Source organism: Triticum aestivum, chromosome 5A (assembly GCF_018294505.1).
Source record: "Triticum aestivum cultivar Chinese Spring chromosome 5A, IWGSC CS RefSeq v2.1, whole genome shotgun sequence".
NCBI classification, from domain to species: Eukaryota; Viridiplantae; Streptophyta; class Magnoliopsida; order Poales; family Poaceae; genus Triticum; species Triticum aestivum.
In genome coordinates this window covers 495,546,737-495,563,761 of record NC_057806.1, presented here as the reverse complement: position 1 = coordinate 495,563,761, position 17,025 = coordinate 495,546,737, and positions in this window count along the sequence as shown.

Sequence of the window (17,025 nt, the reverse complement as noted above, 5' to 3'; positions counted from 1 at the left end):
TTTTACTAATGGCGCACCATGGACACTAGTAATGGCGCACCACTCCCACGATGCGCCATTAGTAGTTTTGAAAAAAATTAATTTTTTTACTAATGGCGCACCGTGGGAGCGGTGCGCCATTACCAGTTCAACTTGGCGCACCGCTCCCACATTGCACCATTAGTAGTTTTGAATTTTTTTTTTAAAATTGTTATTAATGATGCACCGTAGATGTGGTGCGCCATTAGTATTTGAACACTAATGGCGCACCAACACATGGTGCGCCATTAGTATATACTAATGGCGCACCACATATCTGGTGCGCCATTAGTGTCATTTCCATCTATAGCCCTTTTCCTAGTAGTGATCGTTACTGTTGCACTTGCTACAAAACTACTGCTATCACGGTTACCGTTACTATTGCTGCTAGTACTATCAAAACTATCATACTACTTTGCTACTGATCACTTTGTTGTAGGGGAACGCATTAATTTCTAAAATTATCCTGCGCACACGCAAGATCATGGTGATGCATAGCAACAATAGGGGAGAGTGTTGTCTACGTACCCTCATAAACCGTAAGCAGAAGCGTTATGACAACGCGGTTGATGTAGTCATACGTCTTCACGGTTGACCGATCCTAGTACCGGAAGTACGGCACCTTTGCGATCTGCACACGTTCGGCTCGGTGACATCCCATGAACTCTCGATCCAGCTGAGTGTCGAGGGAGAGCTTCATCAGCACGACGGCGTGATGACGGTGATGATGATGCTACGAGAACAGGGCTTTGCCTAAGCACCGCTATGATATGACCGAGGTGCATTATGGTGGAGGGGGGCACCGCACATGGCTAAGGGATCAATGATCAACTTCTGTGTCTATGGGGTGCCCCCTCCCCCCGTATATAAAGGAGTGGAGGAGGGGGAGAGGGCCAGCCTCCTAGGCGCGCCCAAGGGGGGAGTCCTACTCCTGGTGGGAGTAGGATTCCCTCTTCCCTAGTTGGAGTAGGAGAGGGAAGGAAGGAGGAGACAGAGAGAATGAAAGGGGGCCCGCCCCCCTCCAATTTGGATTGGGCTTGGGGGGCGCACCCCCACCTTGTCCGCCTCCTCCTCCTTTCCACTATGGCCCATTAAGGCCCATTGACTCCCCGGGGGGTTCCGGTAACCCCCGATACTCCGGTATATGCCCGAACTCTATCGAAACCTTTCTCATGTCCAAACATAGTCATCCAATATATCGACCTTTATGTCTTGACCATTTCGAGACTCCTCGTCATGTCCGTGATCACATCCGGGACTCCGAACTACCTTTGGTACATCAAAACACATAAACTCATAATACCGATCATCATCGAACGTTAAGCGTGCGGACCCTACGGGTTCGAGAACTATGTAGACATGACCAAGACATGTCTCGGGTCAATAACCAATAGCGGAACTTGGATGTTCATATTGGCTCCCACATATTCTACGAAGATCTTTATCGGTCAAACCGCATAACAACATACGTTGTTCCCTTTGTCATCGGTATGTTACTTGCTCGAGATTCGATCGTCAGTATCTCAATACCTAGTTCAGTCTCGTTACCGACAAGTCTCTTTACTCGTTCCTTAATGCATCATCCCGCAACTAACTCATTAGTCACATTGCTTGCAAGCCTTATAGTGATGTGCATTACCGAGAGGGCCCATAGATACCTCTCTGATACTCGAAGTGACAAATCCTAATCTCGATCTATGACAACTCAACAAACACCATTGGAGACACCTATAGAGCATCTTTATAGTCACTCAGTTAAGTTGTGACGTTTGATAGCACACTAAGTGTTCCTTCGTATTCAGGAGTTGCATGATCTCATAGTCATAGGAACATGTATAAGTTATGGAGAAAGCAATAGCAACAAACTAAACGATCATCGTGCTAAGCTAACGGATGGGTCAAGTCAATCACATCATTCTCTAATGATGTGATCCCGTTAATCAAATGACAACTCATGTCTATGGTCAGGAAACATAACCATCATTGATTCAATGAGCTAGTCAAGTAGAGGCATACTAGTGACACTCTATTTGTCTATGTATTCACACATGTACTAAGTTTCCGGTTAATACAATTCAAGCATGAATAATAAACATTTATCATGATATAAGGACATATAAATAACAACTTTATTATTGCCTCTAGGGCATATTTCCTTCAGTCTCCTACTTGCACTAGAGTCAATAATCTAGATTACATTGTAATGATTCTAACACCCATGGAGTCTTGGTGCTAATCATTTTTTGCTCGTGAGAGAGGCTTAGTCAACGGGTCTGCAACATTCAGATCCGTATGTATCTTGAAAATCTCTATGTCTCCCTCCTTGACTTGATCGCGGATGGAATTGAAGCGTCTCTTGATGTGCTTGGTTCTCTTGTGAAATCTGGATTCCGTTGCCAAGGCAATTGCACCAGTATTGTCAAAAAGATTTTAATTGGACCCGATGCACTAGGTATGACACCTAGATCGGATATGAACTCCTTCATCCAGAATCCTTCATTTGCTGCTTCCGAAGCAGCTATGTACTCCGCTTCACATGTAGATCTCGCCACGATGCTTTGTTTGGAACTGCACCAACTGACAGCTCCACCATTTAATAAAAATACGTATCCGGTTTGTGACTTAGAGTCATCCGGATCAGTGTCAAAGCTTGCACCGACGTAACCGTTTAGGACGAGCTCTTTGTCACCTCCATAAACGAGAAACATATCTTTAGTCCTTTTCAGGTATTTCAGGATGTTCTTGACCCCTGTCCAGTGATCCACTCCTGGATTACTTTGGTACCTCCCTGCTAAACTAATAGCAAGGCACACATCAGGTCTGGTACACAGCATTGCATACATGATAGAACCTATGGCTGAAGCATAGGGAATGACTTTCATTTTCTCTCTATCTTCTGCAGTGGTCGGACATTGAGTCTGACTCAACTTCACACCTTGTAACACAGGCAAGAACCCTTTCTTTGCCTGATCCATTTTGAACTTCTTGAATACTTTATCAAGGTATGTGCTTTGTGAAAGTCTAATTAAGCATCTTGATCTATCTCTATAGATCTTTATGCCCAATATATAAGCAGCTTCACCGAGGTCTTTCATTGAAAAATTCTTATTCAAGTATCCTTTTATGCTATTCATAAATTCAGTATTATTTCTGATCAACAATATGTCATCTACATATAATATCAGAAATACTACAGAGCTCCCACTCACATTCTTGTAAATACATGCTTCTCCAAAAGTCTGTATAAAACCATATGCTTTGATCACACTATCAAAGCGTATATTCCAACTCTGAGAGGCTTGCACCAGTCCATAAATGGATCGCCGGAGCTTGCACACTTTGTTAGCACCTTTTGGATCGACAAAACCTTCTGGTTGTATCATATACAACTCTTCTTTAAGATATCCATTAAGGAATGCAGTTTTGACATCCATTTGCCGAATTTCAAAATCATAAAATGCTGCAATTGCTAACATGATTCGGACGGACTTAAGCATCACTACGGGTGAGAAGGTCTCATTGTAGTCAACTCCTTGAACTTGTCGAAAACCTTTTGCAACAAGTCGAGCTTTGTAGACAGTAACATTACCATCAGCGTCAGTCTTCTTTTAAAGATCCATTTATTCTCTATGGCCTGTCGATCATCAAGCAAGTCAACCAAAGTCCACACTTTGTTCTCATACATGGATCCCATCTCAGATTTCATGGCCTCAAGCCATTTTGCGGAATCTGGGCTCATCATCACTTCCTCATAGTTTGTAGGTTCGTCATGGTTAAGTAACATGACCTCCAGAACAGGATTACCGAACCACTCTGGTGCGGATCTTACTCTGGTTGACCTATGAGGTTCGGTAGTAACTTGATCTGAAGTTTCATGATCATCATGATTAGCTTCCTCACTTACTGCTGTAGGAATCACTGGAACTGATTTCGGTGATGAACTACTTTCCAACAAGGGAGTAGGTACAATTACCTCATCAAGTTCTACTTTCCTCCCACTCACTTCTTTCAAGAGAAACTCCTTCTCTAGAAAGGATCCATTCTTAGCAACGAATATCTTGCCATCGGATCTGTGATAGAAGGTGTACCCAACAGTCTCCTTTGGGTATCCTATGAAGAAACATTTCTCCGATTTGGGTTCGAGCTTATCAGGTTGAGGTTTCTTCACATAAGCATCGCAGCCCCAAACTTTAAGAAACGACAACTTGAGTTTCTTGCCAAACCACAGTTCATAAGGTGTGGTCTCAACGGATTTAGATGGTGCCCTATTCAACGTGAATGCAGCTGTCTCTAAAGCACAACCCCAAAATGATAGCGATAAATCAGTAAGAGACATCATAGATCGCACCGTATCTAGTAAAGTACGATTACGACGTTCAGACACACCATTACGCTATGGTGTTCCGGGTGGAGTGAGTTGCGAAACTATTCCGCATTGTTTCAAATGAAGACCAAACTCATAACTTGAATATTCTCCTCCATGATCAGATCATAGAAACTTTATTTTCTTGTTACGATGATTTTCCACTTCACTCTGAAATTCTTTGAACTTTTCAAATGTTTCAGACTTATGTTTCATTAAGTAGATCAACCCATATCTGCTCAAATCATCTGTGAAGGTGAGAAAATAACGATATCCGCTGCGAGCCTCAATGTTCATTGGACCACATACATCAGTATGTATGATTTCTAATAACTCTGTTGCTTGCTCCATTGTTTCGGAGAATGGAGTTTTAGTCATCTTGCCCATGAGGCATGGCTCGCAAGTACCAAGTGATTCATAATCAAGTGATTTAAGAAGTCCATCAAAATGGAGTTTCTTCATGCGCTTTACACCAATATGACCCAAACGGCAGTGCCACAAATAAGTTGCACTATCATTATCAACTCTGCTTCTTTTGGCTTCAATACTATGAACATGTGTATCAATACTATCAAGATTTAGTAAAAATAGACCACTCATCAAGGGTGCATGACCATAAAAGATATTACTCATATAAATAGAACAACCATTATTCTCTGATTTAAATGAATAATCGTCTCGCATCAAACAAGATCCAGATGTAATGTTCATGCTCAACGCTGGCACCGAATAACAATTATTTAGGTCTAAAACTAATCTCGAAGGTAGATGTAGAGGTGGCGTGCCGACGGCGATCACATCGACTTTGGAACCATTTCCCATGCGCATCGTCACCTCGTCCTTAGCCAATCTGTTGGGGAACACAGTAATTTCAAAATATTCCTAGGCACACGCAAGATCATGGTGATGCATAGCAACGAGAGGGGAGAGTATCGTCTACGTACCCTCATAGACCGTAAGCGGAAGTGTTATGAGAACGAGGTTGATGTAGTCGTACGTCTTCACGATCCAACCGATCCAAGTACCGAACGTACGGCACCTCCGAGTTGAGCACACATTCAGCTCGGTGACGCCCCACGAACTCCAATCCAGCAGAGCTTTGAGGGAGAGTTCCGTCAACACGATGGCATGATGACGGTGATGATGATGCTACCGACGCAGGGCTTCGCCTAAGCACTGCTACGATATGACCGAGGTGGATTATGGTGGAGGGGGGCACCGCACATGGCTAAAAGATTAACTGATCAACTTGTGTGTCTATGGAGTGCCCCTGGCCACGTATATAAAGGAGTGGAGGAGGGGGAGAGGCCGGCCCTCCTAGGCGCGCCCCAAGGGGAGTCCTACTCCCATCGGGAGTAGGATTCCCCCCCTTCCATGTAGTAGGAGTAGGAGAGAAGGAAAGGGAAAAGAGAAGAGAAGGAAGGAGGGGGCGCTGCCCCTCCCCCTAGTCCAATTCGGACTAAGCCTTGGGGGGGGGCACGCAGCCTCCCCTCTCTCTTTCCCCTAATCCCCAATAAGGCCCATATACTCCCCGGCGAATTCCCGTAACTCTTCGATACTCCAAAAAAAATACCCGAATCACTCGGAACCTTTCCGATGTCCGAATATAGTTGTCCTATATATTGATCTTTACGTCTTGACCATTTCGAGACTCCTCGTCATGTCCCCGATCTAATCCGGGACTCTGAACTACCTTCGGTACATCAAAACACATAAACTCATAATACTAACCGTCACCAAACGTTAAGCGTGCGGACCCTACGGGTTCGAGAACTATGTAGACATGACGAGACACGTCTCCGGTAAATAACCAATAGCGGAACTTGGATGGTCATATTGGCTCCTACATATTCTACGAAGATCTTTATCGGTCAAACTGCATAACAACATACGTTGTTCCCTTTGTCATCGGTATGTTACTTGCCCGAGATTCGATCGTCGGTATCTCAATACCTAGTTCAATCTCGTTATCGGCAAGTCTCTTTACTCGTTCCGTAATACATCATCCAGCAACTAACTCATTAGTTGCATTGCTTACAAGGCTTTAATGTGATGTGCATTACCGAGAGGGCCCAGAGATACCTCTCTGACAATCGGAGTGACAAATCCTAATCTTGATCTATGCCAACTCAACAAGTACCATCAGAGACACCTGTAGAGCACCTTTATAATCACCCAGTTGCGTTGTGACATTTGGTAGCACACAAAGTGTTCCTCTGGTATTCGGCAGTTGCATAATCTCATAGTCATAGGAACATGTATAAGTCATGAAGAAAGCAATAGCAACAAACTAAACGATCATCGTGCTAGGCTAACGGATGAGTCAAGTTAATCACATCATTCTCTAATGATGTGATCCCGCAAATGACAAATCATGTCTATGGCTAGGAAACTTAACCATCTTTGATTCAACGAGCTAGTCAAGTAGAGGCATACCAGTGAAACTTTGTTTGTCTATGTATTCACACATGTACTAAGTTTCTGGTCAATACAATTCTAGCATGAATAGTAAACATTTATCATGATATAAGGAAATATAAATAACAACTTTATTATTGCCTCTAGGGCATATTTCCTCCAGTCTTCCACTTGCACTAGAGTCAATAATCTAGTTCACATCGTTATGTGATTTAACACCAATAGTTCACATCTTTATGTGATTAGTTCACATCTCCATGTGACTAACACCCAAAGGGTTTACTAGAGTCGATAATCTATTTCACATTGCTATGTGATTAACACCCAAAGAGTGATCATGTTTTGCTTGTGAGAGAAATTTAGTCAACGGGTCTACCACATTCAGAGCTGTATGTATTTTGCAATTTTTCTATGTCTACAATGCTTTGCACGGAGCTACTCTAGCTAATTGCTCCCACTTTCAATATGTATCTAGATCGAGACTTAGAGTCATCTAGATCGGTGTCAAGGCTTGCATCGACACAACTCTTTACGACGAACTCTTTGTCACCTCCATAACCGAGAAACATTTCCTTATTCCACTAAGGATATTTTTTGACTGCTGTCCAGTGATCCACTCCTGCATCACAATTGTACCCTCTTGACAAACTTATGGTGAGGTACACAATAGGTCTGGTACACAGCATAGCATACTTTATAGAACCTATGACTAAGGCATAGGGAATGACTTTTCATTCTCTTTCTATTTTCTGCCGTGGTCGGGTTTTTGAGTCTTTACTCAACTTCACACCTTACAACACAGGCAAGAACTCCTTCTTTGACTTTTCCATTTTGAACTACTTCAAAATCTTGTCAAGATATGTACTCATTGCAAATATATCAAGCGTCTTGATCTATCTCTATAGATCTTGATGCTCAATATGTAAGTAGCTTCATTGAGGTTTTTCTTTGAAAAACTCTTTTCAAATACTCCTTTATGCTTTCCAGAAAATTCTACATTATTTCCGATCAACAATATGTCATTCACATATACTTATCAGAAATGTTTTAGTGCTCCCACTCACTTTCTTGTAAATACAGGCTTCACCGCAAGTATGTATAAAACCATATGCCTTGATCACTTTATGAAAGGATCGAGAAGAGGTGTCTAGAGGGGGGGGCGGTTGATTAGACACTAAGTGCCAAAAGTTGCAATTTTTAATATTCTTAAGTTTAAGTGGAGTTTAAGCACAAGTTTAACAAACACAATACATATCAAGCAAGCATGCAATGAGTATATGAGCAGCGGAAAGTAAAGCATGCAACTTGCAAGAATGTAAAGAGAAGGGTTTGGAGTATTAAAACGCAATTGGAGACACTGATGTTTTTGTCGTGGTTCCGATAGGTGGTGCTATCGTACATCCACGTTGATGGAGACTTCAACCCATGGAGGGTAACGGTTGCACGAGTCTACGGAGGGCTCCACCCACGAAGGGTCCATGAAGAAGCAACCTTGTATATTCCATCACGGTCGTCGCCCACGAAGGACTTGCCTCACTAGCGGTAGATCTTCATGAAGTAGGCGATCTCCTTGCCCTTACAAATTCCTTGGTTCAACTCCACAATCTTGTCGGAGGCTCCCAAGTGACACCTTGCCAATCTAGGAGACACCACTCTCCAAGAAGTAACAAATGGTGTGTTGATGATGAACTCCTTGCTCTTGTGCTTCAAATGATAGTCTCCCCAACACTCAACTCTCTCTCACAGGATTTGGATTTGGTGGAAAGAAGATTTGAGTGGAAAGAAACTTGGGAAGGCTAGAGATCAAGATTCATATGGTTGGAATGGAATATCTTGACCTCAACACAAGTGTAGGTGGTTCTCTCTCAGAAAATGTGTATTGGAAGTGTAGGTATATTCTGATGGCTCTCTCCACGAATCAAGAGTGGGTGGAGGGGTATATATAGCCTCCACACAGAATCTAACCGTTACACACAATTTGCCAAACTCGGTGGGACTGAATGGTTAGACTCGGTCGGACCGATTCAGCAAACCTAGTGACCGTTAGGATTTTCGGTGGGACTGAGATGCAACTCGGTAGGACCGATATGGTTAGGGTTAGGGCATAACATAATCTCGGTGTGACCGATTACACAAACTCGGTGGGACCGATTTTAGTAATAAGCTAACCAGAGAGTTGGTCAGGCAAACTCGGTGAGACCGATTACACAAACTCGGTGTGACCGATTTTGGTAATAAGCTAACCAGAGGGTTTGCATTGTAATCTCGGTAGTACCGATTGCTCAAACTCGGTGAGACCGATTTTGGTAATGGACATACACAGAGAGATTACAATCCCATCTCGGTGAGACCGAGATCCCTATCGGTGAAACCGATTTGCTAGGGTTTGTGTCAGTGGCTATGACATCTGAAACTCGGTGGCGCCGGATAGATAGAATCGGTGGGGCCGAGTTTGACTTTTGGTTTAGGTCATATGTGGATGTGGGAAGGTAGTTGAGGGTTTTGGAGCATATCACTAAGCACTTTGAGCAAGCAAGCCATTAAGCAACACCTCATCCCCTCTTGATAGTATTGGCTTTTCCTATAGACTCAATGTGATCTTGGATCACTAAAATAGAAAATGTAGAGTCTTGATCTTGAAGCTTGAGCCAATCCTTTGTCCTTAGCATCTTGAAGGGGTTCCACATCCTCTAGTCCATGCCACTCCATTGTTGAACTTATCTGAAACATACTAGGTAAAAGTGTTAGTCCAACAAGAGATATGTTGACATTAATTACCAAAACCACCCAGGGAGCACTTGTGCTTTCAATCTCCCCCTTTTTGGTAATTGATGACAACATACATCAAAGCTTTAGATAAAGGTATAGAGAATAGCAAGTAAAGCTTTGGAAAGACATGTAACATGCATAGGCTCCCCCTACATGTATGCAATCATGTGAATATTGAATATAGGAGCATGTGAATGCGTAAACATGACAAAGTAAGCAATGTGTTACATGTATCTTGGCTATATGCATCAGAGCACATGATGTGAATGTGAGAAATGTACCTTCATGCTCATGAGTCCTTCTTGCAAACAGTATGTACATCAGCAAGAACTTCTCATTCACATGACTGTGATGCATATACTTACCTTGTGGTCTTGAGTTGGCTTAGGATGGGATGAACCTGCGCAAACAAGGTTAAATAACACAGATACACCTACTGACCAAAGCAAGCAAGAGAAACCACAAGAGAACCAAGACTAGGATGACATGTAGAGTGAGTACTAAGTACCACATTGGATATAGACATGTCCCCAAAGGTAAAGATATGCAATAAAATCAGAGATTTCCTTCCCTTAGATGTCTTGCTCCCCCTGAATCTGCATGGGATATTGGGAGAAGATAGGGAACAGAAAATCAGAGCAACAAAAAAGAAAACAACAGAGCTTGAGCTAAAGCAAGCAACCAAACATGTCTTCCCTTTGATGATTTTACTTTCTCCTAGTTGAGAAACTCTCCCCCCCTGAGTATTATCTCTTTCTCCCCCTATAGGAAGGATTAAGCTTTGATGTGATCTCTCTCTCTCCCCCTTTGACATCAATTTCCAAGAAGGGCTCTTCTGGACATGTGATACAAATGGGTTGGTCCTCGAGTCACAGAGCAAAGCAGCATGTCTAATATGATGCTGGTAGAGGACAAGAATCATTGAGTGGAGCTGGAGCAAACAGAAATCAGGAATAAGTGGCAAGTTGGTTTTCCTGTGATGGAATCGGTGACTCCGAGTTGTGTGCTTCGGTTGCACCGAAAGATTTCGGTTGGGCCAAAGAGAACAAACCGGTGTGACCGAGTTCATCAGAGTGAAACCACTTGTCACCTCAGCTCACTAGACAAGTAAGATCTCACAAGGATATGCAAGGAATTTACTGAAAGATTTGCAATGAATTGCATGCAGAAAATGCAGAACAAAAAGGAAAGAAAAGAAACTAAAAGTTCTAGATGAAGTGTTTTTTTTTGAAAGGGGAAACAAATATGCAAATGCAAAAGCACGAAGAAGCACTAGAGAGCTTCATCTAGAAATGGTCGGTGACAAAGTCACCTATGTTAGAGTATATTGACTTAGGAGTCAAGTGAGGGCACTTGATCATAGGTCATACTCATCGTTTAAGCTCAAAATGGGGTTACCATTTTTCGTTTAAGCCTTTTGATGTATTCACATCTTGTCGAGTTGCTTTGACTCATGACTTGGAGTAAAGCTTCTCTAAGATGGAATAACATACCTTGGGTGGTGGTGTTGATCTTGCACATGTAGTTGAACTTGTGTGGGTTGCTCAAGATTGATGTAGTTCATCAAGAGTTGGGAGCACCACTTGGAGTTTGAGTTCATCTACCTACATGGGTTAGCTTTGCAAGGAAGATCACTTGTGTATCCAACATGACAATCATGACACTCAACATAAAATTTGCCAAAGGATATGTTTGAATGGTTTCGTGCTTCCTTGTCTTCAACCACCATTGTGTAGAGACTTGGTGATGTAGAAATTGCTCAAGATGTGAGTGTGTGGCAATCTCATAGATTTAGATTCAATCAAGTACCTACACGGGTTAGATAACATGCAAGGTACAAATATATCCAAGACATATGAATAGCATCATAAGAGAAATATCGAGGATTAGTCATAGGATCATGCCCCGCATGTATCAAATGGAGTTCCTACTCCAAGTTTGAAGCATCAATGATGTTCAATTCACCTCTCAACCTGCAAAACACTTTCTCATCAAGTGGTTTAGTGAATATATCCGCCAATTGCTTATCGGTGCGAACATGCTTAAGGTTAATGCCCCCTTTTGCAACATGATCTCGAATGAAATGATGACGAACTTCAATATGCTTAGTTCGAGAATGTTGCACGGGATTGTGAGCAATCTTAATAGCACTTTCATTGTCACATAGCAATGGAACATGTTTCACATATATCCCATAATCTTTAAGAGTTTGGGTCATCCAAAGTAATTGAGCACAACATGAACCAGCGGTAATGTATTCTGCTTCGGCGGTGGATAAGGATACCGAGTTTTGTTTCTTGGAAGACCAAGACACAAGAGATCTACCAAGGAATTGACAAGTACCCGAAGTGGATTTTCTATCAACCTTGTCTCCGGCATAGTCTGAATCGGAGTAGCCACCAAGATCAAAAGAGGACCTCTTAGGATACCAAGTGCCAAAATTTGGTGTATGGATTAGGTATCTCACTATCCTTTTCACAGCCTTAAGATGACACTCTTTAGGAGCAGCTTGATATCGTGCACACATGCACACACTTAGCATAATATCGGGACGAGAGGCACATAGATATAACAATGAACCAATCATAGAGCGATAAACCTTTTGATCAACCGGTTCACCATCTTTGGTCAAATCAAGATGTCCACTAGTAGGCATGGGTTTAGTCATACCTTTGCATTCTTGCATATTGAACTTCTTGAATAAGTCCTTGGTGTACTTCATTTGAGAGACAAAGGTACCTTCCTTAGTTTGCTTGATTTGCAAACCGAGAAAGAATTTGAGTTCACTCATCATAGACATCTCAAACTTCTCCGACATTAGCTTTCCAAACTTCTCACTAAAATGAGGGTTAGTTGAACCAAATATGATATCATCAACATAAATTTGGCACACAAATAGTTCTCCATTAACCCTTTTAGTAAAAAGAGTAGAATCAATTTTACCAATTTCAAAGCCTTTTTCAATAAGGAACTTGGTCAAGCATTTATACCATGCTCTAGGAGCTTGTTTAAGACCATAAAGGGCTTTGTGAAGTTTGTAAACATGATTAGGTTTCTTAGGATTGACGAAGCAGGGAGGTTGCTTAACATAAACTTCTTCCTCAATTTTGCCATTTAGAAAAGCACTTTTAATGTCCATTTGGTACAAGGTGATATTATGGTGATTAGCATAAGCAAGTAAGATGTGAATGGACTCAAGTCTAGCAACGGGAGCATATGTCTCACCATAGTCCATACCTTCAACTTGTGTGTAGCCTTGGGCAACGAGACGTGCTTTGTTGTGAACCACTTGTCCATCTTCATCTTGCTTGTTGTGAAACACCCATTTGGTATCAATGATGTTGTGGTTGTTGTCGGGCTTCTCGACCAATGTCCACACTTGATTTCTCTCAAAGTTTTGTAGCTCTTCATGCATAGCGTTTATCCAATCCGGATCCTCCAATGCTTCTTCAACCTTCATAGGTTCAATGCTAGAGATGAATGAGTAATGTTCACAAAAGTTAGCTAAACAAGTTTTAGAGCGAGTGATTCTCCCGGTTTGGATATCATTGTAGATTTGCTCCGGGATGATCCTTAGCAATTCTTGCTCGAACTCGTGAAAGCTTTTGCTTGGGTCAGGGTGGAACATCCTCTTCATCTTGTGCTTCTTCTTGGCCTTCTTCATTGTTGACGTTGTCGTTCTCTTGTCGTGGTGGAGAAGGAGGTTGTTGATGTTCATCTTGGTGCGCTTCCTCGTTTTCTTCATCTTGGCGTGTCCCACTTGTGGATGCTTCCGTATCAACTCTTGGTTCACCTTGTCATGAGGTAGAAGCTTCCACTTGGATGGACGAGGTACTCTCCTTCACTTCCGTTGGACGAATCTTGCCAATGGACAAGTCTTGAATTGCTTCCGAAGGGTCTTTGTCTCCTACATCAATTGGCAATTGCTCTACTTGCGAGCCGTTAGATTCATCAAACTTCACATCTACCGTCTCTTCAACCTTTCGGGTGAAATTGTTGTAGACACGGTAAGTGTGAGAGTTTGAGCCATAACCAAGTAGGAAACCTTCATGAGATTTAGGAGCAAATTTAGAACGACGATGCTTATCAAGAATGTAGCACTTTGAGCCGAATACTTGAAAGTATCCAACTTGGGGTTTGTTACCGGTGAGGAGCTTGTATGCCGTCTTGCCGAGTAGCTTGTGAAGATACAAGCGATTTGTTGCACGACAAGCTGTCTCAACCGCTTCCGCCCAAAAGTGCTTTGGCGTTTTGTACTCATCAAGCATCGTTCTTGCCATCTTGATAAGAGTCCGGTTCTTCCTCTCAACAACTCCATTCTGTTGAGGTGTGTACGTAGCCGAGAACTCGTGTGAAATCCCTTCTTCGTCAAGAAAGGTGTCCACATTTGCGTTCTTGAACTCCGTTCCGTTGTCGCTCCGAACCTTCTTGATCTTCACATCAAACTGATTTTGGGCCTTCCTAGCGAAGTTTTAAAAGATCTTCTGGACCTGCGATTTGTCATCAAGAAAGAACACCCACGTAAATCTTGAAAAATCATCAACTATGACTAGACCAAATGAGTTACCACCGAGACTCTTGTAGGCATTTGGACCAAAGAGATCCATGTGAAGTAGCTCGAGTGGTCTTCTTGTGGTCATGATGTTCTTAGTGCGATGACTTCCTCCAACTTGTTTTCCTGCTTGACAAGCACTACAAAGTCTATCCTTGTCAAATATGACATATTTTATTCCAAGGATATGATCACCTTTAATAAGCTTATCAAGATTTCGCATACCAACATGACCTAGTCTTCTATGCCACAACCAGCCTTTAGAAGATTTGGCAATTAAGCAAGTTTTAGGTTGAGCCTTTTTAGTGAAATCAACAATGTAAAGATCTCCTCTACGTATACCGGTAAAGACCATTTTATGATTATCTCTACGAAACACTTGGCAGTCTACTTCAGTAAATAGGACATTGAAACCAAAATCAGCAAGTCTAGATACTGAAAGTAAGTTGTAGCCAAGAGATTCAACGAGCATGACATTTTGTATGGAGCTATCATGTGAGATGGCCACCTTACCAAGGCCAACCACCTTACCCTTTGAATTATCACCAAAAGTGACATACTTTCGAGGGCCGTCATTTTTAGCAAGCTCACGGAACATGTCTTTATCTCCGGTCATATGATTAGTACATCCACTATCAAGGACCCATTCCTTTCCTCCAGCCATGTAGCCGCGAAGATTTGCCATAAGACCAAAGTGTCTCATCGCATCATCGAGATCATAGTCACTATCATCATCATCATCATCATCATCATCCTCATCCGAGTATTCATGTTCAACATCATCTTGTGATTGATCAATTCCTAGAGAGGGCAATTCATTAGATAAATGATCATTTCTATAGTTATCTTTATGAATTCTAATAGCTCTGGAAATGATATTGCTAATGATTCCAACATCTCCTTTGGCACTCGTAAGATTAGTAAGCTCAAATAAGCAGTCACCATATTTGGAATCATTGGAACTCATCTTAATCAAAGCAATAGACTTATGGAGGATTTCATCTAGATCTTTCAAGGAGTAATTAGGAACGGGTTCCTCAAGAAATTTCCATATGGTGTAGGCACACTTAAGAGTCGGCAAACATCCAATCAAGTTTCTAGGCAAGCCTCTAGTGATAAGATTAACAGTTCTAAGATTGCGAATCATGTCAATATCTTCATCTAGGGTAGGGTGCAAAGGATCAACATGAGGTGCACAAGGGCTAGTAATGTACTTGTTCAAATGATATTCATTGAAAATCTCAAGCATTTCATTTTTCCACTCATGAAAATACTCTCCATCAAGAATAGGCACTCTATGTCTAAGACTCCCCAAAGTAGACACATCCATCTTCCTCCAATGGTGTTTAAACCAAGGCAATGGAGACCAAAGCTCTGATACCAATTGAAAGGATCGAGAAGAGGTGTCTAGAGGGGGGGGGTGATTAGACACTAAGTGCCAAAAGTTGCAATTTTTAATATTCTTAAGTTTAAGTGGAGTTTAAGCACAAGTTTAACAAACACAATACATATCAAGCAAGCATGCAATGAGTATATGAGCAACGGAAAGTAAAGCATGCAACTTGCAAGAATGTAAAGAGAAGGGTTTGGAGTATTCAAACACAATTGGAGACACTGATGTTTTTGTCGTGGTTCCGATAGGTGGTGCTATCGTACATCCACGTTGATGGAGACTTCAACCCACGGAGGGTAACGGTTGCGCGAGTCCACGGAGGGCTCCACCCATGAAGGGTCCACGAAGAAGCAACCTTGTCTATTCCATCACGGCCTTCGCCCACGAAGGACTTGCCTCACTAGCGGTAGATCTTCATGAAGTAGGCGATCTCCTTGCCCTTACAAACTCCTTGGTTCAACTCCACAATCTTGTCGGAGGCTCCCAAGTGACACCTAGCCAATCTAGGAGACACCACTCTCCAAGAAGTAACAAATGGTGTGTTGATGATGAACTCCTTGCTCTTGTGCTTCAAATGATAGTCTCCCCAACACTCAACTCTCTCTCACAGGATTTGGATTTGGTGGAAAGAAGATTTGAGTGGAAAGCAACTTGGGAAGACTAGAGATCAAGATTCATATGATTGGAATGGAATATCTTGACCTCAACACAAGTGTAGGTGGTTCTCTCTCAGAAAATGTGTATTGGAAGTGTAGGTATGTTCTGATGGCTCTCTCCAAGAATGAAGAGTGGGTGGAGGGGTATATATAGCCTCCACACAGAATCTAACCGTTACACACAATTTGCCAAACTCGGTGGGACCGAATGGTTAGACTCGGACGGACCGATTCAGCAAACCTAGTGACCGTTAGGATTTTTGGTGGGACTGAGATGCAACTCGTAGGACCGATATGGTTAGGGTTAGGGCATAGCGTAATCTCGGTGTGACCGATTACACAAACTCGGTGGGACCGATTTTGGTAATAAGCTAACCAGAGAGTTGGTCAGGCAAACTCGGTGAGACCGATTACACAAACTCGGTGGGACCGATTTTGGTAATAAGCTAACCAGAGGGTTTGCATTGTAATCTCGGTAGTACCGATTGCTCAAACTCGGTGAGACCGATTTTGGTAATGGACATACACAGAGAGATTACAATCCCATCTCGGTGAGACCGAGATCCCTATCGGTGAAACCAATTTTCTAGGGTTTGTGGCAGTGGCTATGATATCTGAAACTCGATGGCACCGGATAGATAGAATCGGTGGGGCTGAGTTTGACTTTTGGTTTAGGTCATTTGTGGATGTGGGAAGGTAGTTGAGGGTTTTGGAGCATATCACTAAGCACTTTGAGCAAGCAAGCCATTAAGCAACACCTCATCCCCTCTTGATAGTATTGGCTTTTCCTATAGACTCAATATGATCTTTGATCACTAAAATAGAAAATGTAGAGTCTTGATCTTGAAGCTTGAGC